Below are 23,452 nucleotides of genomic sequence, written 5' to 3' on the forward strand. Positions count from 1 at the left end.
AAGCAGTAAGCCATCAAAGGGTACTACTGTGTGTTTCCATATAAAACGATATTTTCACCTGTGCCAAGGATCCGTGACCGCGATACCAAGGCGTGCTCATATGTTGCCCATTCTCTTCTGATACGTGAGTGAAATACATGTGGTATCTACAGTTCAACTTTCCTTTAGGAATTTCTTATGTTCGAGTATTAATATTCACTTTTACGATACTTAAGAAGCAAACTTAGAAGTTATGATTAGAATTTTCTCTGAAATCTGGCTCATTCTCGTCATATTATCGGTGACATGTATTTTTATAATGTCGTAATAAAAAGGTGTAAAAGTAACCATTATGGTGCAACTCCATCCCTTTGCTCACGATTTATCTGTCATAAATGTAATTATTATTGGCTTCGTGCGAAGTGCATGGAGGGGGTAAGCAAAGCGATCGCAGTGCTTGCGGTGGTCAAAATCGACACTGATTGTGGTTGTCATCTATCAAAACTCATAAAATATAATACAATGTGTAATGTTTGATATGGGGCATCAATGTTGTTTCGTTGTTAATTGTACAAATAATGGCATAAATAGGCGTTGCACGTTCTATGCGTTTCTTAGAAACACACTGGAAATTGGATCAAATAACTAAATGGATAGCTACCGTGAAAAGAAAACGTAAGTGACATGTCAAAACAAATCATTATAATAAATTATATTTAAGCTTTGTTTACCTAATATTGTTCAATACGCTGTTAGTATTTTTCCTACCGTAAAAGATTATTCTTAAAGATTCAGGCCTAGCCTGGAAATAGGCCCGTGTCGGGTATTTCTGCGGCCGCGGACATGACTAGGTACTTACTTTTAGATTTGTTTTATATGGCATTAACGGGACGGAAGTTTAGCGAATACCATATCACTCGCTCGTAGATCTTCTACCATTACTCCTATATTCTTCAAGATTCCTTATATGCCCTCTGCCAGCACCAATTTATTGCCTCTTTCTGTGGTCTGGGGTTGGAAGTTTATACCGTGAGTAATGCTTTGGAAACTGATTTTTATTATTATATCCATGTCTTTATAATCTATCTACCTAAATTACACTTGAAATAGTAGCTCTTGTTATTCGATTTATTTAAAATTAACGAAAAATCGTTAAAATATATCTTTGTTTACATGTCATTTTTTGACATTTTCCACTTCAAGTTCACATGGTTGTGGGCGTAATTGTCGTGCACGTAGCCAATATAAATAAAATAAATTAAATACACTTAAATAGAATAGAATTTAGGCCTTGATTGATATCATTCATAAATTTACCAAAAAAACATGATAATTATTATTACTGTGGAATAATGATACTAAACTTATTTATTATATTCCAAACCTCATTATAATGGCTAAATTTAAATTTTAACAACATTCCTAATTGCCTATGTAATGTAGTGAACAATAGTCGAAGATGTTGTTTTTTATTAGATGAAAAAATATATTTACAAAGTTGAAGCCCCTTCAGCGACAGTTTGTAGTTAGGTAGGTTGTAGGCCATACCACACATATAAATAAAAGTTGAAAAAACTACAATAAAGAAAAATTAAAACAAAATGTAGGTACATAATGCCGTTTACTGTATTCTGTTGCACATCACTCAGAATTCTCAGAGACTGAATTCTCAGTCGTGTTAAAATGAGATTATCAGAGCGCAGACAAACTAACAAAAAAATATTATTTAGTGTAAAATAATAGTAGCTGTCTTTATTCATAACTGTAGGTATATCATAATATGGTATTATACCTATAATAAAAACTTTACACAAAAAAATACAACCGACTTCAGAAAGAACAATCATCATCATGAGATTCACTTTTGAAAACACCGAAATCACCATTCATGGTGCCTTTAAAAATTGAGGAGTTCCCTCAACTCTTCATGGATCAACCATCAGAACAAATCATCAGAACAGCTCCAGATGAATATGGGACCACCTTGGAGGTAGCTCATTTCAAACAAAAAAAGAATTATTGAAACCGGATCAAAAAAACACTTTTTTGGAATTAGCAAACCTAATAGTTATCAATCAATGACCCTTATATTAGTCTATGAAGCCTTTGTGCAAAATTTCAGCTTTTTTAATCAACATCTTCAGCCCCCGCATTAGGTTTGAAATTTTGAAAATCTCATACAAACCTGAAAATTCAACTTTCAGATAAAAAAAAAATTTCGGCTGTTATTGATACATATCAATATAAGAAACTACCAAAAGTTGCGAATATAGCATCAAAAATCGCCAAAGTTAGCCGCTAAAATACCGAAAATTTGCGATTTTTAACGCTATTTTCGCAACTTTTGGTAGTTTCTTGTAATAATATGTATCAATAATGTATACTGAATATAATACAGCCGAAATTTTTTTTTTATCTGAAAGTTGAATTTTCAGGTTTGTATGAGATTTTCAAAATTTCAAACCTGATGCGGGGGCTGAAGATGTTGATTAAAAAAGCTGAAATTTTGCACAAAGGCTATTAGGTTTGCTAATTCCAAAAAAGTGTTTTTTTGATCCACCCTACTACGGGTCTCGGAGTAATCAGGTAACAATGGTAACATACATAGAATGAACCCGAATATATGACCTCCTTCTTCTTTAAGTATTTTCAGTAAAAGTCGCTTCAACTTCTTCCGGAAGAACCAACTGTAGAGGCTTATTATTTGCAAAGAAAATTGATCTGAAGACCTTTCTATTCCGAGTAAATATTATCCCAGCAAAGAACGGCGAGGGTAAAAATTAAACACTTTTAACTGGCTGAACTCACCGATTTGGCAAATAACCATTTATCATCGTTATCGTTATTCCGGTTAAATCGAATTTTTCTTCTGTTATCGAAGGTTACCTTTCGGAAGAGCTGAGCAAAATGTCAATGACACGAAGTTTATTAATAAAATGGTTTATTTTTATAACGACTGGAATAAACATTCAATTTATAATAATGCCAAGCTACAATAACAGATGATCCGTTCTTAAGTACTTTCTAATTTAGCAAGATATCGGGAAATATAAACCGAATACGAACATTTTGCTGTGTATACAATAGTATTATTTACCAAGTTGGTATAATTAGTTGCAAAAAGACATTAGAAGAACAACTTCTTTAGCACATTCCGCTTCTATTTTCAAATAACGTTTAAATACAGCCAACAGTAAATCTTTGATTAAAGTATAATATAATAGCGTAGCTCTGTCCAAATTAGCCAGTGTGATAATGCGTCATAATTCTTAGCCCACTTTAATCCTGTGATGTCTAAATAATGCCGGCTGAACAAAAGCGGCGGGAAATCCAGTCATTAGCACCAAGACCAACTTATTGTTTTACAGGAATGATGCAAAGCCTCTCGTTACTCAGGGCAAATATACGGAAATACAGAATCCGGTTCACAATCACTAAGTGCTTCTGAGCTCTTTTTCTGCTTTTGCCATGCACATGGTGAGATAGGGAAGTGTTATGATTTTGGAGTACATGTTATTAAATCGTCACTCTGTCAACCAAAATAATATTTTCGTACCTACTTAGGTTACATTTTAATGTTTGTTATCAGAGTACGAGTAGAAGGACAAACGCAGCTGGGAAGAGAGTGAAATATTTAATAAATAATATTATAAAATAATGTATGACATGTTTACAAATACAGATTTTGTTGTCGAGTGACAGGCAAAGAGAACATTAGCTACGACATCTAAAATTCAAATTAAAAACTATAGATGGCCAGCGTTACACTCCAACACCCGCCCATAACGTGGGCATCATCATGGCTTCAAGCCACACCAAGCTGACGAGTGAACATCTCGTGCTTAACACAGCCCAAGGGCTTCGTGAACACATCTGCTAACATTTCATCCGTAGGGATGTATACAATTTCTACGTTAAACCTATCTATCAGATCTCTAACGTAAAGAAACCTTATTTCTATATGCTTGCTCCTTCTGTGATGAGTGTGATTGGTAGCAAGCTGTATAGCAGATTGATTGTCACAATACATTACTATTTTACAACTAGTCGCTATTAACAATTCCCTAATTAAAGCTTGTAGGAATACCGCTTCTCTACTCGCTTCGCTCAAGCTGCAAATCTCCGCCTCGGTAGACGAAAGCGATATGCACGATTGTTTATAGCTACCCCAAGATATCGAATTACCGCCGTATTTAAACACATACCCCGTGTACGACTTTCGATCAGGATCTGCCGCCCAATCTGCATCAGAAAAACCCTCAAGAACAGGATCTACATTCGACTTCTTAAATACCAAAGCCTTTTGCTTAGTACCTTTAAGATATCGCAATATCGCGCTTAGCTTGATTCCAGTGGAATTCAGTATAACAACTGTTAAATTTACTTAAGTATGACACGGCAAACGAAATGTCAGGTCGCGTAGTTACACATAAATACATAAGACTACCAATCAACTCTTGATAAGGAAGCTTCGTTACAATGTTATTCGTAGCATTAACAGAACTCTCAACGACAGAACTAATATTAGTTATCATGGGAGACTTTACAGGCTTACAGTCTGACATGCCAAAACGATCTAACATATTGTCAATCCGCTTTTCCTGACTCAGTTTAATGGAAGTTGCATCACGTTCTACTTTTATACCTAACATGTTTCGTGCCGGCCCCAAGTCTTTGAGTTTAAAAACTTTTAACAAAGAACTTTTCAACGTCTCAGCCAGACGTTTGTCGTTATAAAACACGAAAAAATCGTCAACATACAGAGTGATAAAAACAATTGACTCACCTGATCTTTTAGTAAAGATGCAGTCCTCTTGTTTACACTGTCTGTATCCCAAAGAAAGTAAGACATCTTTTACCTTTTGGTACCAGGATCTCGATGCTTGCTTCAACCCATAAACAGCCTTTCGTAATCTATAAACTTTGTTCTCACTCCCAGCCCAGGGCATATGAAACCTTCAGGTTGTTGCATAAAAATCTCCTCCTGCAAATCTCCATTCAGGAATGCTGTCTGCACATCTAAATGATCGATTTTAAGGTTCATTTCCACAGCCAGAAATAACAACAATCTTATAGAACAATGACGAACGACCGGCGAAAAAGTTTCATGAAAATCTTCACCATATCTTTGGGTAAAGCCTTTGGCTACCAACCTTGCCTTGTAACGCGTAATGTTCCCATCTGAGTCTCGTTTAAGGGTAAAAATCCACTTATTTTTAACGACGTTTTTGTCAACCGGTTTATCTGTAAGCTCCCAAGCTCCATGTAAGATAAAAGAATCAAGTTCCTCTTTCATGGCTTTCTGCCATAACTCCTTATTTTCACAACTCAAAGCTTCTTTGACAGTACGTGGCTCTATAGTCTCCGTCACATTACACACGTTAGTTATGTTGCAGGTTGTTTTAGGCATACGTGGACGTAGGTTATATCGTTGACCAGAAGACTCTGGTGCCAATTCAGGCAATGTTACCGAATCTTCACAAGCCTCGCGTTCACATTCCAACTCAACAGGATGATCAGGTGATTCAGCTAGAACTTGACCGAGCTCCGCCTCAAGTGGATGATCTGACGACTCTGCCGACATGTAATCCGGCTCCGCCTCAAGTGACGTAGTCTGCAGCATCTCCCTCTCATTGTCACCTCCTGTAAGATAAATAGGTTCAAACACACGTTTTGACTCTATTTTAGAACGTCGCCCTGGAAACACAGATTCGTTAAACACCACGTCACGTGATATAACGATCTTTTTGTCATCAGGGTTGAACAAACGATATCCTTTAACGTTGTCACAGTATCCTAAAAATATTAGCCTCCTACTTTTGGGGTCTAATTTTTTACGTTTACAGTCATCTACATGAGCAAATGCCTCGCAACCAAAGACACGCAGATTTTTAAGGCTCAGTTTCTTGCCACTCCACGCCTCTTCTGGTAACCTAACAGAAAGTCTCGAGCTTGGCGATCTATTGATCAGAAATGCCGCTGTGTTTACAGCCTCTGCCCACATCTTGTCATCGAGATTTGCGTTATACAGTAGACATCTGACCTTGTCAAGTAAAGAACGATTCAGGCGCTCCGCGGCTCCATTCTGCTGACTAAAATATGGTACCGTCAACTGATGTACGATGCCTTTCTTTTTAAGAAAGTCCGTCAGCTCAGCATTGACGTACTCAGACCCATTATCAGTTCTCAGTACTGTAAGAGGTTTCGCATTCAGAATGAAACCTTTTACAGCAGTCATGGTCGCTGACTGGCAGTCCCTGATTTAAAATTGGAACAGTATAAAAACGTCAAGGAAAACAGACACTTCAAAGGGGCATTCATATAGAAGCAGCGATTGAGAGTGAACGGTTGTTACTTAGCTCCTAAAATATAAAAAAAATATTGATTCAAAGCGTTGTTTAAATGTTTGGATGCTCTCCACTGATAGGCCGACTCTCTTACATGGTGGAGGCGCTAACGTCTGAAAGTTTCCCCTAGTTTCGGTTTCAGAGTTTTCAGACAACGAACCCCGACCTCATAGCGCGAGGAAGCACATGCCAAGCGATAAGCCAAACGCGCTTTAAGAAGAAGGAAAACAAAGTGACCATCGTCGCCAATACGAAGAGCTATTCCGGGTGATATATTTCTTATTATCTAATATTCAGTGTCACCCATTCAGTAGTTAGAACATAGCTGTGCAGAATTGACGTAAAAATGGAATGCGAGACATTCAACAGAGCAACGGGCGCTCAAGATTGTGTTGTTCAAGAAACTCTACGACTCCTCTTCGGTGACCATGGGCGTCGACGCAAATTGCATGAACATCAGCTCCATCATACCTATATACTTAATCATACACATATGCAGTAAATCTTCCTAGATATGTAGGTTACATTAGATAGGCAATGTAAATTTAGTTTCAATCTTTTAATTATACATTATATTGTAGAACTTACGGAATAATTGTGATTAGTGAACTAAAATGTACATTATTTCAAAGGAAAAACGACTTGTGACAGAAAATGTCATTTGCCTATCTCTAATGTTAAAAAGGATAATTATTTGTAATTAACCACATAGAACTAATTATTTTGGCGCAATATATAACATGTAGAAAACTATACATATTATTTATGCAATGTTTATATTAGAATAAAAACTATTTGATAGGCTTATTTATTCCATAATGTTTTCCTATAGCTACCAATAAGGTTAAGTTATATGAAAATATGTAAACTGTGGAATAAAACACACCCCAAACTGTAAATATTTAATAAATAGATATAATTGTTTGAAGTTATAGAGTAATACGTCACAACACCCTTATAATTTCCTGACTACAAAGAACAACGTTCATACACATTTCTTTTACATGTATCAAGACAAGGCCGACTAGATGACCAGTTGATCCAGCTGTTCACGGTGTGGCGAGATGGCTGGCGGTCATATGCAACCCCCACTTAGTCGTCATCACCAACGTGCAGCGCACTGCAGCTGCAGCAATCTTCATGAGCCGTTCGGGCTCCACTTCACTTCGCAACCGGCGCGGCGGGAAGATTGGCGGCCATGAGAAGCCCCCACTTCAACGCCACCGCCAACAAGAATCGGCATCTTCAAAATTTATTATGTTTTTTCATGTGAAATAAACGTCTTGCCTTGTTTTTTTACTTGAAGTTAGGAGAATTTGCTAACAGCTGTCATGTCAATGTCATCTAGTCATGGCCACAGACAATTAGCTGTCAGAAAGTTCAAAATAAAAGGGTTTAGTCGATGGGCAGGGGTTAGGTTTTTGCCATTGGTTTTCCTAACCATAGTCCATATCTGACTAATTTGCGAGGACCTTGGCTATAGTCCAACTATCCAAATTATGGCGGTCTCAACCGTGGACTAGGCAACCACGCAAAGAGCGTTAGATGTTGGCTACCTTGAATGAGGCTGTCACTATTGGGTGTTAGGAGATTTTTTTTTTGTGTGTGTAGGGGGGCCTGGCTTAGGTAGGGCCAACCGGTAGTTAGGGTAGAATAGGATAGGATAGGGTGTAGTATTGTGAACAATGGCTGCTTCTAACATAAGGGGGAGGGATATGTAAGAGGTTTCGCATTCAGAATGAAACCTTTTACAGCAGTCATGGTCGCTGACTGGCAGTCCCTGATTTAAAATTGAAACAGTATAAAAACGTCAAGGAAAACAGACACTTCAAAGGGGCATTCATATAGAAGCAGCGATTGAGAGTGAACGGTTGTTACTTAGCTCCTAAAATATAAAAAAATATTGATTCAAAGCGTTGTTTAAATGTTTGGATGCTCTCCACTGATAGGCCGACTCTCTTACAGTACCATGACTTTAGCATTACACTGATTTTCTACCAGTCTAATAAAATCTTTAGTGTACTTACACACTTCACTCTTCTTCGCAATGGGATAGACGAACACTTTCCTGGAGTAGTCGTCTAAGAACGTGAGGACCTAGCGCTTGCCCCCGAGAGAAGTAGTCGGCATCGGCCCCATGACGTCACTGTGAATGAGCGCCAGCCGCGCCTCGGCCACCTGTTTGTTATGATTGGTCACAAAGGGAGCGCGGGAGTGCTTACCCTTAAGACACACATCACAAACTTTCTTCTGAGCAGTAACCTGAAAGTCAATATCATTAGCAACCTTCCTAAGTGATGCCAAGCTATCAAAATTAAGATGACCTAACCTTTGATGCCATAACATCATATCCTTAGAAGTTGATGACGTTGTCAGATTGACTTTGCCGACAGAATGCAGCCTGTAAATTCTCCCAACTTTCTTAGCATGTAAAACAACCTTACCAGACTTAAGTATATCACATCCATTATTATCAAAAATAAATTTAAATCCCTTTTCAGCGAGAGTAGACACAGATATTAAATTTACAGTAAGGTCAGGTACAAGCATAACATTTTTCAAAGTTGTATCAATAGTTTGTCCACAAGAATTAACCGAAAAATGTACGTCACCTTTCCCGTTCACCAGTAACTTCTTGCCGTTAGCAACACACACCTCCTTAGTCGGCGGCTCATCAAGAGCTTTGAACCACTCTTGGTGTCCTGACATGTTATCCGTCGCTCCAGAGTCAATAATCCACGAACTGTCAGTGTTAAGTGCAGACAACACCATAGAAGTCGACGTCGCTCCGTTACGGTCCGATTGAGGACAGTCCTTCTTGACGTGACCTTTCGTACGACACTTCCAACACCATGACTTGTTCGTACTTGACGAGGCATTAATGTGTTTTGATGTATTTGAGGCATTCTTCTTTTCGCCTCGGGAACTGGCCTTATCATTACCACGGTAACGTGTAAATAAGCAGCCATCGCTACCATTAGCATTCCCTTTCCATCGCTTATCTTGTAGAAGCTTGGTTTTTACTATATCTGTTGTTATGTCCATGCTTGAGTGCTCCAGAGCCATTATCATCGGCTCATACTCTCCAGGCAACCCTTGAAGCATAATAGCAGCCAGGAATTCATCGTCAAGAGGTTTCTTCATACTACTCAATTGTTCCGAAAGTGACAAGATCTCGTTGACATAAATCTCCATGCTATCGAACTGTTCCAGCTTAATCGAGCATAAAGTTCGCAGACACGACAGTCTTCTATGCAACCCGGTGTCATCGTACGCCTTCCGCAAGGCATCCCATACATCCTTCGCAGTATTCGCCTGCACAATGTGGGGATAGCACGACCTATCGACGCTCAAACATAGCCTCGCTCGAGCCTTCTCCTCACGACGAGCTAATCTGTCAGCGTCCTCACCTGAGGTTTTGGGTTTTCCATCAGTAACACAATGCCATAAATCCTCGAATATAAGTATATTTTGCATTTGAAATGCCCAATCACGATAGTTAATGGTACCTTTCAGGTTTTCCACCGAAACTTTCGTATTAGTACACTCTTCCATATTTCGAGTAAAATAATAATATTTTCACTAAATATTTTCACTTCACTGGCCTGGTTACCATAACCTAATGTTTGTTATCAGAGTAGAAGGACAAACGCAGCTGGGAAGAGAGTGAAATATTTAATAAATAATATTATAAAATAATGTATGACATGTTTACAAATACAGATTTTGTTGTCGAGTGACAGGCAAAGAGAACATTAGCTACGACATCTAAAATTCAAATTAAAAACTATAGATGGCCAGCGTTACACTCCAACATATTTTCGTTCCCCTTAAATGCCCCGTATACGCCTATAAAAAAAAAAAAAAAAAAATTTTTTTTTTGTATGAAAACGCACCCAAAATCAGATATTGTCTAGGGCCCGTACCAGTTGCAGTCGGCACGTCTATAAAGCCCCTTATAGTTTTTTTTTTAATTGGCTAAATACCTGGATGTTATGTCACAATTATCTGTGTTTGGAAATTAAAAAAGAAGACTTTGCCGGCCTTGGCCTGCAAGGTTTGTATGAAATTCCATTATCTATCAATCGTCCTAGCCGCACCTGCAACGTCATACTTCGCTGCCAATTATAAGGCACATAACATCAATATTTCATACCATGTTTGAGAAAACCATTTTTTTCTAAGTAGTGACTAAGAATACTCGTATACATACATACATACTTTTATCACACCTCGGACACTGGCGATCAAATATATTGAAAGAGGCGCCTAACTACGTGTCGAATTTAACGGAAAACAAAAAAAAACACGGCGTATAAATGGGCGTTTGTAAATTTTCATCTATGTGTCATCCCTATTTTAACAACTCCACGGGATAATACGGCATAATACTCGCTCGTTTGTGTGACAATGTGAAGGGTTTATCAGCTCCTCGAGTTTTATGAATGAACCTCCGCGCATAAGCTTTTGAAATATAAATTAGGCGGTACTCATTTCAACTTACTGCTCCGTCACTTTGTGACCATCCTGTTTTTTTGTTTCGGCATTTCAGCATAATAGTGCTCGTGGACAAGTTAAAGTTTATAATTTTCTTATAAATAATTTCAGCGTGGAAAAATTAGATCTTATTTCTTTTTGACAACTAGTTATATGAGATCTGTAGAAATTCCGAAAACAAATAATATCATCAGGATGGTCTCGAGTAAAACCGAGCATCAAGCTCAAGAGACTCAAGATCAAACGCATCGTCCACGCGCTTTGAACAGCCTATCTCTTAATGTCCTATGGCTATCAATATTAGGACTTTCAACATGAAGAGAATGTGAGACTCCATATTAAGCTACTATTATTGTCAATGAGGTACCAACTTGAGTAGTAGTTTAAAAGAATTAGACTAATAGGTGCGTATGGATCTAAAAATTATAACTTATATTATTTATACAGTCACGGATTATTATTTTTTTTAAATACGACATTTCACCTGAGTTGTTTCAGATGTGATATGTGGTGTGGATTTCAGGTAAAAATAATGAAAATATATTGCGGTAGACCCTTTAATAATATTTGTATACAAAACGCGAGAATTTGTGTTTTGTCATTTGTGTAGAAACGTTTTCTTGTAGGACGAATATTTATAAATAGGAGTCTTACTTTAAATGTGCTTTTAAATAATAATACTTAGAAAGCCTCAATTCAAGGGTTTATATTATATAAATCCGCACTGGTAAGTAATGTACACTTATACAGTTTTATCCAAGAATGCCAACAGGGCAGTCAGGTTATAAAGTTATTCAGAATTATTATTCAAGAGAGAGTTCAGTGTGAAGAATGTAAGTAAACGCTTCGGTCTGCAAGTGATTGCATTCATTAATCTCTTCTTTCTGGTTGCGATTGCTCTCATAAATCCAATAAAGGAAAATGCACGTCACAAAGTTCTCATTTATGAAAATCTTTTAAGGATCGAATTGTGTAGGTATCAATACTTTATTTATTTTCAAACTAATATTAAAAATGCTGAGCAAAATAACTGCGGGGCACTGCTGGATGAGATTGAGACTCAGCAGTGGGCGATTATGATTAAAAATGCGTGTTTTTCAGAATGCTACCTATTCCTTACGCTTCAATATCTGAATCGATTTGTATGAAACTTTGGTGTCGGGGAATTAATTTTTTTTTACCTATTCAATTCCAAAAAAAAAAAAACACTCCAAAAGACACTTTGACCCCGAAGGTGAAGTGAATCACCCATTAATTAATTTCGCGCATCTTAATTAATTGTTTAAATAAACGTCATAAAGTTAGCTTGCCTTATTACTGAAAATATTACCGGAATTTCTTGCGAGCTCCGACAGCGCGCCGTAAAGAATAATAATTATGCAAAGCCACTTAAAACTCTTTTGCATGTTTTAATATTTCTCGAGTCGAGACATCTCTTGAGCCTCCTTCAAGACAAAAACACAGTAATCCTCTTAATAAATAGTTGTACCAGGTGCGTTGAAGTCCTGAACACTTCGCAGCAAAGTGCTTGCCTCCAGAAAAATATGATGTAAATATTTATAAGATGAAAACGGGAAAAATTTCAACCAAATGGATTTTTGCTGAACTTATTCAACAAACTTTGTAATAGAATACGGAATAAGCACCGTATGCAGGATTTTTGCTGGGAAGTTTCACTAAGCGGCCTAATTCTACTTTCAGAATGAACATTTAAATGTATAATGTCATAATTCTTAGCTTAAGCCTTAAGAACGGGTCGTAAAAATAGTTTTACGGTACCGAAATAAATAACTAGAGCAATTGCCAAACTGAGATGACAAAGCCTTTCATAGAAGTAGAAATTCTATTTTTTTATAAATCGTCCTTGCATTTCCATCATCAACTAGGAATAGGAACTACAAAATTGACCTTCCCCCGATTCCCCGAATTCACCGAATGACCGTTAGTGCTCGAAAACTGTAAAATGGCATGGATATAAAAATATACTCGTAAATCTGTTACGCCGATATAGTCATGAAATAAACACTAACATTTTTTTTTTAATAATTCCCTGAACAAAAACTAAAAGTATTTTTTTTCTAAATATCGTACCTAAATTAAATGACGGAAATAGGTATTAGGCATACGACTATTGGCGGTACAGTCTCCTAGTATTAAAATATAATCACGAAAAGATGATAGGCAATAGGTACTTGCGGATGTTCATGGTTTGGGCGATAAGGCGCACCCCCGTGGCCTCCACTTTCAGGGAAATATCCTCCACATTTTGTACCCTTATAGTTATACCTACCCCACAAACAGTACGGAACTGCGAAACTCAGTGGGTTTTATATTTTTAGAATATTTTATACTTATTTGAGTAATCAAGTAATAATTAAGAAGTTTAATGTAAAATACATAGAGATTAATGACTACGCCCGTAATTATACCACTCTCCTCTTAAAACATAAAAAAGCGGTTAAACACTGACTGGTTAATTTTTAATAATCTAAAAAGCAGCCACCAAGCCGTATTACCGCGAAAACGTGCCACCGGACCGCTAAAAACCCTATACATTGTACAAAACTGGGCCGGAGCATTTTCTTAATAACAGTGTAAGTGCAATTTTCCAGGTGGGGTAGCAGCGACAATGGTATAATCCTGCCTTTCTTCCTGAAAGGAAAAGTCCGCATACGATTGTGACCTCGGCTGCTGCTTCGTTTAGAATGCTATGGCTTGGGTAAGTTCTAAGTAAAGTTTTGTTGAAACTATACTTACCTATTACAAAAAACTCGCCGTGTGTAATGACACCTTAGCATCGGGGTGGGTTTGCGCGAGGAGACCTAATCCAGTAGGTTTGTTTAATATGTATTTTTAATTATGAGTCAGCATATTCATTATATTTTTTTAATAATAGGCGAGACAACTAAAAAAACTAATTAGTCGGTCAGTTAGATTATCAAAGAATTTTAGACACGTATTTTTTCGTTTTTCTCGTAAACGAAAAATGACGACGTTACAGTGCGTTGAAGTTTCGCGTGACGTCCTGACGTCACGCCTAGGTACAATTTTTACTTAGAAGTGACGTCACAAGCCCGGACTCCGGAACTTTGATGCTCTATATCTTTGTATTTTTTCATATATTAGGAAAAGCGAAAAATATGTGGCAGACTGAATAAAAATTATGCAATAAAAACTAATAATGTTCATAATTATAATTATTTAGTGATTATATGTGATTAATTTGGAAACATGCATTATAACAAATTTAATTGTCTTATACCCTTCTCCTTCTCACCTCACCTTCTCACCTTTAACCTTCTCAGTCCTCGTGTTTTTTTACATATTTCAAAATTTATTGATTAACTATAAAATATAGTAGTATATTTTAGATATGTACCTATTGTACCATTTTTGTGACATGCCTGCCTTAAGGAGATTTTAGTACTTATGTTTTTCTACCTTCATCCATGTTTCAAGTACATCAGATTATTCTGTAGTGTCATAAATTTCAAACTACCTATATTTTTTAACTACAAAAAGCTTTACGCCAATTATTTAGCCCGATGGATTCACGCATTCAAAATTGAAATTCGAAGCGATCAATGTTTGAAAATAGCTTATACCTATACAGATTTTTGTTCCGAATAGCTGTTAAAACAAAACCGTTGAGGTGTATGAAAGTTACACATTACGAGTACTGGCGTGAGCACTCGACTCGTGTAACCAGAGCGTGGCTTTTATTACTTTGTTCAACTTTGACTGCCGGCGGTTGTTCGGGACTATTAATTTAAAAATGTTGCGATGACTCTGTACGTTGTATTGTTTTATTCGATTTTTATGTAGAACGCACGCATAAACATAGTATATGAATTCGCGCCTGAATTCCTAAATGAGGTAAGCATAGCATATGAAACTGCTCAAGTTCTAGAGTCACTCTTAGCAATTAACGAGTTTTAAACCGAAATTATTCAATTAAATTCAAATTCAATAATATTGCAGTGGCTGCTTGCTACTGCGCAGTGCTATCCCATCGCCCATGCCACAATTGAATCCAAATCCAACAAAATATTGCAATATTAATGTGTACAGTTTTACCTCACCTAATTAATGTATTTAGTAGGCGGTTGGTTTATATCTGACATTGCATGATGTCATCAATTATGGTGGTCGAATAGCGAACTTTTAATGAAACATCAATTTCGAAGTAAATAACTTTGATGTTATTATAATGAATGTTCATTGGAACGGTGCCGATGTAAAAGTTGTGTAAGTCAGTCAAAAGAAAAGTTTTGATATTTCGGTAATGCTCGGTTACAAAGGCGTCAAGTTTCATAACGACGATGACGAAGATAGCGGAAAATACAAACCATTTCTGCCTGACATTTAAACTAAATAGATGATAAATAATTTGATATTGCTTATAAAATTATTTCGTTGCAAACCACGAGGCAAATGGCGGGCGTAGCTCCTGCTTGCTTTAGATAAATTTATAAGAGCTACTATTAAAACAATAGTTATGCGGACGATTCAATTCAGTTTAATTTTATTTATTTTTTGAGGTAACAAGTTAATAGATGATACATACAAATACCTGACCCTTTAGCACCACTTTGCCCTGTCGCGCGCGACTTCAAGTACGGACGCGCGCGACAAGGCAAGTTGTGCTAGAGGGGCTGTTAGGGCATGGTAATATTTAAGGTTAGAGAGAAGGGTTTAGGCTTATGTATGATTTATTTACATTAAGAATCGGGAAAATTCGCTGTCCTATCCATTAGTCTTAAATTCAAGTTCCATCCAAGACGGTGTTTTTTTTTCAGCGCTTGTCTAAGCGTAATAGCATCGTATGCAGACGTTCTGTTTCATACAAATTTAATGGACTTTATTTTTTTGATACTTCGATAACATTAAGTTCGCCTATTCTACAGTCAACCAATTGGAACCCTAGGTCAATCTACAACCATGTCAAAATGACAAGCAGTAAGAGATTTCATACAATCTGATTTATAACGTCACTACTTATGACATAGGTAGTTCTACAGTGGCCTAGGGTCCAATTAGTTCACTGTACATTGTGTTACTTTGTTACATAAATAAAGATTAAATAAATAAATAACAGTAAGAGTTACGATACAAGTTTCTTAGAGAAATTGATTGTATTAGACCTAAAAAACCATCGCTTAAAGTTAACAGAAATCAATAAAAACAGGTTTTACGGAGATAGAGTCTGGCTAGCCAAATATTGTTGACAGATATTTCCTTGTGGTATCACCAATTGTCTATGGTTTAAAAAAAAGGCTAAAAGTCTGCTGTCAATTTATGTCACTTATTCAAATTGTTCGCGGGTTATTAAGGGTAAATCTTAAATATTATAACAATGACGATACCAAGCGAGGTCCGCAATTTGCTGTTTAAGCTAATAAATAATTACAACCAAGAGCGAAGTCGACGTGAAGCGGCATATAATGAAAAACTGCAATGTTTACAAGTCGTAAACAATATAGTAGGTTGGTGCTCTATTATTATTTTGATACTTTAAGTACTAGTTCTAACATTTGCCTATAACTTTGATTAAGTATGTGAATATAATAAGACTTAAATCTCATAAACAGGAAAAGAGTGTAAAGACAAGGAGAAACTCGAAGCTCTGGAAAGCATTAATAAAATAAAAATATTGGAACGTAACGACTTACGAAAAACCAATATTTAGAAGAAATCAGTGAAGTGACTGGTCAGTAGTAATTTGATATAAAAATATAAAAAATAAAATAAATAATATAATTTAGCCTATATACGTTCCACTGCTGGGCACAGGCCTCCTCTCATGTCTGAGACGGTTCGGGCTATATAGTCTCCACGCTAGCCCAATGCGGGTTGGAGACTTCACATAAATCTTTGAATTTCACGATGTTTTCCTTCACCGTAAAGCTAGTGGTACATATTAAATGATATTTCGTACGTAAGTTCCCAAAAACTCATTGGTACGAGCCAGGATTTGAACCCGCGACCTCCGGATTGAAAGTCGGGCGTCATATCCACTCGGCCACCACTGCTTATATGGCAATAAAAATATAAAATATATATAAAAATATCTTGGTGAAACATGTCTATACATGAGCGGCAAAAATGTCGATAGTGCATTCCCCATTACTGCTTGTAATACACGTTAATTATTAATATTTAAATGCCAATAACCATCGTAAAACTTTTAGGTTAATACGTCAAATGCTAACAGATTTTGTCAAATTTCTGTACATATATTAGCAATTTCTATTGATTTTCAATATAAGTGTGCACAGAAAACAAAAATATTTTCTAGTATCAAAACTATATCTCCTACTATACCAAGTGTGACCAGCCCTAGATTTTTTGAATTTCCCGCCAAAAGTTGGGGCAATATTTCATTAGCCACACTCTAGTAAAACGACACCACGATATGAGTACTAAATTAAATAAATCAGTAATTTCTTAGAATCTAATTCACTTCCAGTTTCCAGTCAACTGCTGCGCAAGATCGAAATCAATTACGTTTGAAGGTAAACATGAATCGAATCAATTATTTTCGAGATGCGGCCTCCATTTCAGACTGTTATTCTGAATGAATTAACACTCGGAATGAATGTTCAATGAAACTATTTTTTTCAGAACTTTTGCACATAAAATTTTTGAGAGAGTTCTAGAATCTTCTATGGTCGAAAGTATATAAAGGGCGAGTAGCACAGTTTCTCGTCAGTCATTCACTAGCTGTCGCCGAGCTAATATAAGGAAGAAAATGGATGAATTAAAAGTGCATGTAAGGCATTGCTTACTATATGAATTTCAGTCTGGCCATTCAGCCGCCGAAGCAGTGCGTAATATATGTCAGCGTGTTGCTCCTGAAGTTGTGTCTGAGGCCACGGCGAAACGATGGTTCCAGCGGTTTCGTAGTGGCGACTTTTCATTATCAGATCAACCTAAGTCTGATCGACCGGTGAAGATTGATGTAGCCAAATTAAAAACCTTAATTGAAGGAGATCCGAGGCTAACGAGTCGTACTCTTGCTACCGAGTTAGGCTGATCTCATGTCACCATAGAAACACATTTACACGAGTTGGGAAAAAACTACAAATACAGTGTTTGGATACCGCACGAACTTGATAGAGATCAACTAAACCGCCGTGCCGATATCTGCATACAACTTCTGTCTTTTCGCCGCACATTCAACTGGTTGGACCATCTTATCACTGGAGATTAAAAATGGGTCTTATATATAAATCACACACGCAAACGTCAGTGGCTAGCTCCAAACGAAAAAGGAATACAGGCACCAAAAACAGAGCCTCACCCGAAAAAAGTTATGCTGTCCGTTTGGTGGGATATTCATGGTATTATTCACTGGGAACTCCCACCAAGTGGAATGACTGTTACCGCATCAGTATACTGTAATCAGCTTGAAAATTTAAATCAAAAAATCTGTCAGAATCGTCCACAGCATGCTAAAGTTTTTTTCTTACACGACAATGCTCGCCCACACATTGCAAAAGTGACTCGGCTAAAGCTATTGGAGCTAGGTTGGAAAGTGATATCTCATCCACCGTACTCTCCAGACTTGGCACCTACGGATTACACATTGTTCAGATCGCTAAGCAATGCCTTGAATGAAAAAAAGTTCTATGATCAAGCCCATCTACGACAGTACATAGCTGAGTTTTTTTGAATCTAAACCTAAGAACTTCTTCGCCGATGCTATTCATTCTTTACCAGAACGATGGAGACAAGTAGTAGATAACGAAGGCCGAATATTTTTGATAAATGATTAAAATAATAAATTAAATAAAAATTACAATATTGGTTATGATTCGCTCATTACTTTCTTACCAACCCAATAATTATGCGACTGAGTATGTTAAAGGGGTATAATAAACAACCTTTTTTAATAATCAATTTTTTTACTTCAAGAAAGATAACTAACTTCCAAGGAACAAATTAGCTTTACTCAAATGTCATATGATCTGAAGTGACTAATATGATAAAATAATTATAAACATCTATTTGTGTTACAATTCGGGCAATTCGTCGTTTAAGCAATCCTGATTTGTTTTTGGGATAAATGTAAATATGTAATTCAATTGGCAAATATGGGACATAACAAAACTGCATTGGTTATAAAACAATGACATCAATTATGTATTTACTAATTGGAAACACATCGAACACTCGATAAGGGGTCAATAATTCAAAATCATAAACAGGGTTACTATTGAGTTACTAATTTTTAATTACAATTTCATTAATTTATTCAGTTAGTTTTCATTAATTAATCTCATAGTTTAATTCGGATAATTATTATTAAATAATCAGACATAAACAGGGTTGTTGAGTTATTTATAACGAAATACTAAAACATATTAACTTTTTAATTACATTTTCATTAATCCATTTCATAAATTAATTCAGGTAATTATTATTATTAAATAATACGATCAAGGTACCTACTCAAAATATAAAATTATAAAATAATTTCATAAATAAATTCAGATAATTATTATTATTAAATAATCAGATTAAGGTACTTATTTTAAAATATAAAATTAAAATAATTTCATAACTTAATTCAGGCAATTATTATCATTAAATGATCAGATTAAGGTACCTACTTATCTCTGTTCGTGGCGCTGGTAGCACTGAAAGTGACCGCTCGTCGGCGAGCAGCCGATTTAATAACCAACTCAGGTAAAGTGGCCGGATCGACCCGGTTTTCTTGTCCATTAGCATTATTGCTTTAAATTTAAATGTTTGAGTGAAAAGTACCTTCAAATGTTACATCACTATCACTACATAGTATAAAACAAAGTCACTTTTTCTGTCCCTATGTCCCTATGTCCCTATGTCCCTTTGTATGCTTAAATCTTTGAAACTACGCAACGGATTTTGATGCGGTTTTTTTTAATAGATAGAGTGATTCAAGAGAAAGGTTTATATGTATAATAATATCCATTAAATAGTGGAGAAGTACTGTTATTTTTGAGGTTTCTAATGTGATGTCGTAAATAATTACATGCGGGTAGATTATATTTATTTGTCTACCCCGAACATTTATATAAATTAATATCGGGTAGTTTTGTGTTGTTTACATCTCCGGTGACATTTCGCTGGGACGTCAGTCTTCGCGACCACGGCCAGTGCAACCTGGCCGAAACGTTGGGAAAAAAGGTAAAAATAATGTTAATTAATCGCATTCGACCTGTATGTGACTTTAAATATGTGTACAAAGCGCGAGAACTTAGTGTTATCTTGATAAGGGATAGGGATAGCGATAGGGATAGTGATAGGGATAGCGATATCACTACATAGTATAAAACAAAGTCGCTTTCTATGTCCCTATGTCCCTTTGTATGCTTAAATCTTTGAAACTACGCAACGGATTTTGATGCGGTTTTTTTTTAATAGATAGAGTGATTCAAGAGGAAGGTTTATATGTATAATAACATCCATTAAATAGTGGAGAAGTACTGTTATTTTTGAGGTTTCTAATGTGATGTCGTAAATAATTACATGCGGGTAGATTATATTTATTTGTCTACCCCGAACATTTATATAAATTAATATCGGGTAGTTTTGTGTTGTTTACATCTCCGGTGACATTTTGCTGGGACGTCAGTCTTCCGCGACCACGGCCAGTGCAACCTGGCCGAAACGTTGGGAAAAAAGGTAAAAATAATGTTAATTAATCGCTTTCGACCTGTATGTGACTTTAAATATGTGTACAAAGCGCGAGAACTTAGTATTATCTTGATAAGGGATAGGGATAGCGATAGGGATAGCGATAGGGATAGCGATAGCCATAGCGTTAGCGATAGCGATAGCGATAGGGATAGAGATAGGGATACGGATACGGATACGGAAACGGATACGGATACGGATACGGATAATATGGGTATCGTTAGAGGGATACGGATAATCGGTCGGCGGTCTCTTACAATCAAAGTGCTCTAAGACGATCGTTGTTTGCTTGCTTGAAGATTACGTTTGCGATAAGTATAAGCAAAATGTAAAAAATTGTAAGATATAATAGAAAAAAGTACTTTTTACCCACCGATCATATAGTGTCGAAATACGGGCTATGTGGGATGTTTATAAAGGTTTCCCCAGCGTATATAGAATTACCTACGCTGTGGTCGATGTGTAATATTTCTACAATCATTGCAAGCAAAAGTATTATGTGCAATCGAAATAATCGCAGATAAATATACCAGAGAAACCTAAGGATCCAAATGAAAATCTTAATGAATACTTTTATTACGCGGGCGAAGCCGCGGGTAAAAGCTAGTTTTTAAATATTATGATGAAAAATCCAACACAGTACTTACTAACTGTAAACATAAGGAAATTATGTTTCTTTTGTAGGTATACTTACAGCGTAAAATAAAGAATATAATCTGAATATAGTACAAATATTTTTATTATATATACTCCGTTTCTTTTAAGATTAGAATTATCTGTCAAACGGGTAAACGAAGAAGCAGTGGTCGTAAACATTCCTTCTTCGATTTCGGCCGATACCACTGATTTCTCGGAACTTATGCACATGCTGTATGTAGATAGTGACAGTGACGTTTAAAAATTGAGCATAGTGTGAGAACTCTGCCTCTTTAGGTTTTTTAATGTACAACCCATGATAATAAATAAGAGATATTTATTAACTCGTATTCACTGTTCGATCCGCAGAATGTGCCCGATAAAAAACCTTATATCTCGTTCTTGACAGGTCTCTCTAATGCTAAAAAAAACGAAGTATAGGGTGTTATCAAATTAGTCACATATATTTTAAGGGCGTTAACATCAAAACAATTAATTTTCACTAGAAATTAATACATTTTTTTGTTTTCTATTTCCTTAACTAAATAAATATTGTAATTTATTTTCCAAATAATCATCGTCTAATGTAATTGCCTGTCAGAATGTTTAACATTGTCTCTCTTGTTACGTTAATAGTGTCTAGAGAGATCTAATTTAATTATTTTATTAACAGGTGTTTTAACATAGCACATTAAAAAACACTAGTTTTCTCAAAAAAAAAACATAACAAAACCTATGAAGTTTGATTATGTAATAAAACTATGAAAGTTTTATTATTATATAATCAAACTTACTACCAGTACCTACTTACTAAAGTGATTTTCAAGTTCTTTGTTACTTTAAAGTTCATTCCTTTTTCATTCCTTTTTCCAACTCCCCGCAGCCATTGGAATAACAAAATTTTGATAGCTCGTAAAATTCACTTTACACTTTAACATTGTGAGTTAAGAGGAGGCTAACACATACTGTTAATTTAACAAAGATGCCATGCCAAGAAAAAATCACACTAAAACTGGACTTTAACGCAGTTTCTAATGAAAATAGGAAAAAGATTAGTACATTGTCTTGCTTGCGAATCATAACCATCGCCTATGGACACAAGCAACACCAAAAGAGACAAAAGAGTTTTCTATTTTTTTGAGAAGCATGCAAAATTAAGTGTATCTTTACTAATACCGCCGCCGACAAGGGACGAGCGATATTTTAAATATACTTAATTCCAATTTCAGAATATTTGAGATAGAATATTTTTATCCTATAAAAACCCGCGCCAGCCGTGACTTGCATCACAATAGGCTAGTTTCCTATATTTAAAATAAAATATTTTCAGCAGTGCACGAAACAAAGCATAAGTAATTAGAAGAAAAATATGGACAGTAGTTATTTTTAAACATAATTTCTATTTAATAAGTCAAAGAGAAATATATAAAGTAAATGAATTGATCGTGACGTCACTCCTCAGTATTTCATAGTAATTCCATATTTAGCAAATCGTTTTGACAGATCATAAGAAGAATTTGACTAGTAGGAAACTAGCCTATGTTTTTGCGCTAGCTCCATGTCCATGCCCTCATACTGACATTCTGGCGTTACACCCGCCCTTAAGGATTTCAGGACTCCATAACCGCGTATGACGGTTAACTAGTACTTACTCGGGTAAAATGGCGTGCTGCTACGATACTTCAGATAAAGTGTCCATAAACTCGAGATAAATGTCGGACGAGACGTGCAATAAGCTCTCAATAAATCACGGCTGATGTTAACCAAAAGATTTTAATAACTTTTATCTTCACTGATATAAAAATGATGTTTGTTACAAGTACTGATTTTAAATTTAGGAACTGAAACCAATGACTTTTCAAAATCTTATATGAAATAAGATTTCATTAAGTAAACACGTCTGCAAATGATGGTATTAAGCTTAAAATCATTTTTACCCGTGAGCTGAAAACGTGAAAATATTCCTTGAAGTCTGATACGGGGGCAGCTCAATCAAGTTCAATCTTCGCCCAAGACTGAGAATTGGTCCTCATTTTATTTATGTGGTCAAATTCGCAATCTTGGCAGTATTATTATTTATTCCTTAATTTATTTACAATATTAATTTAAGAAGTGAGACTTTTAATCGCGTATGGAACTAACCTCTTTTGGCGGCGTCGGAGGAGACGGCGTTTTCCGCGTTATTTCGGGAAAGACACATTCTTAAAAGATTTTTACACATTATAAATGTGAAAAAACGTTAAATTTTAGATCATTATTATTATATAAATATTAATGGTCAAAATATATAAACAGAATATAAATATTCGCTG

Source organism: Leguminivora glycinivorella, chromosome 2, assembly GCF_023078275.1.
Source record: "Leguminivora glycinivorella isolate SPB_JAAS2020 chromosome 2, LegGlyc_1.1, whole genome shotgun sequence".
NCBI lineage: Eukaryota > Metazoa > Arthropoda > Insecta > Lepidoptera > Tortricidae > Leguminivora > Leguminivora glycinivorella.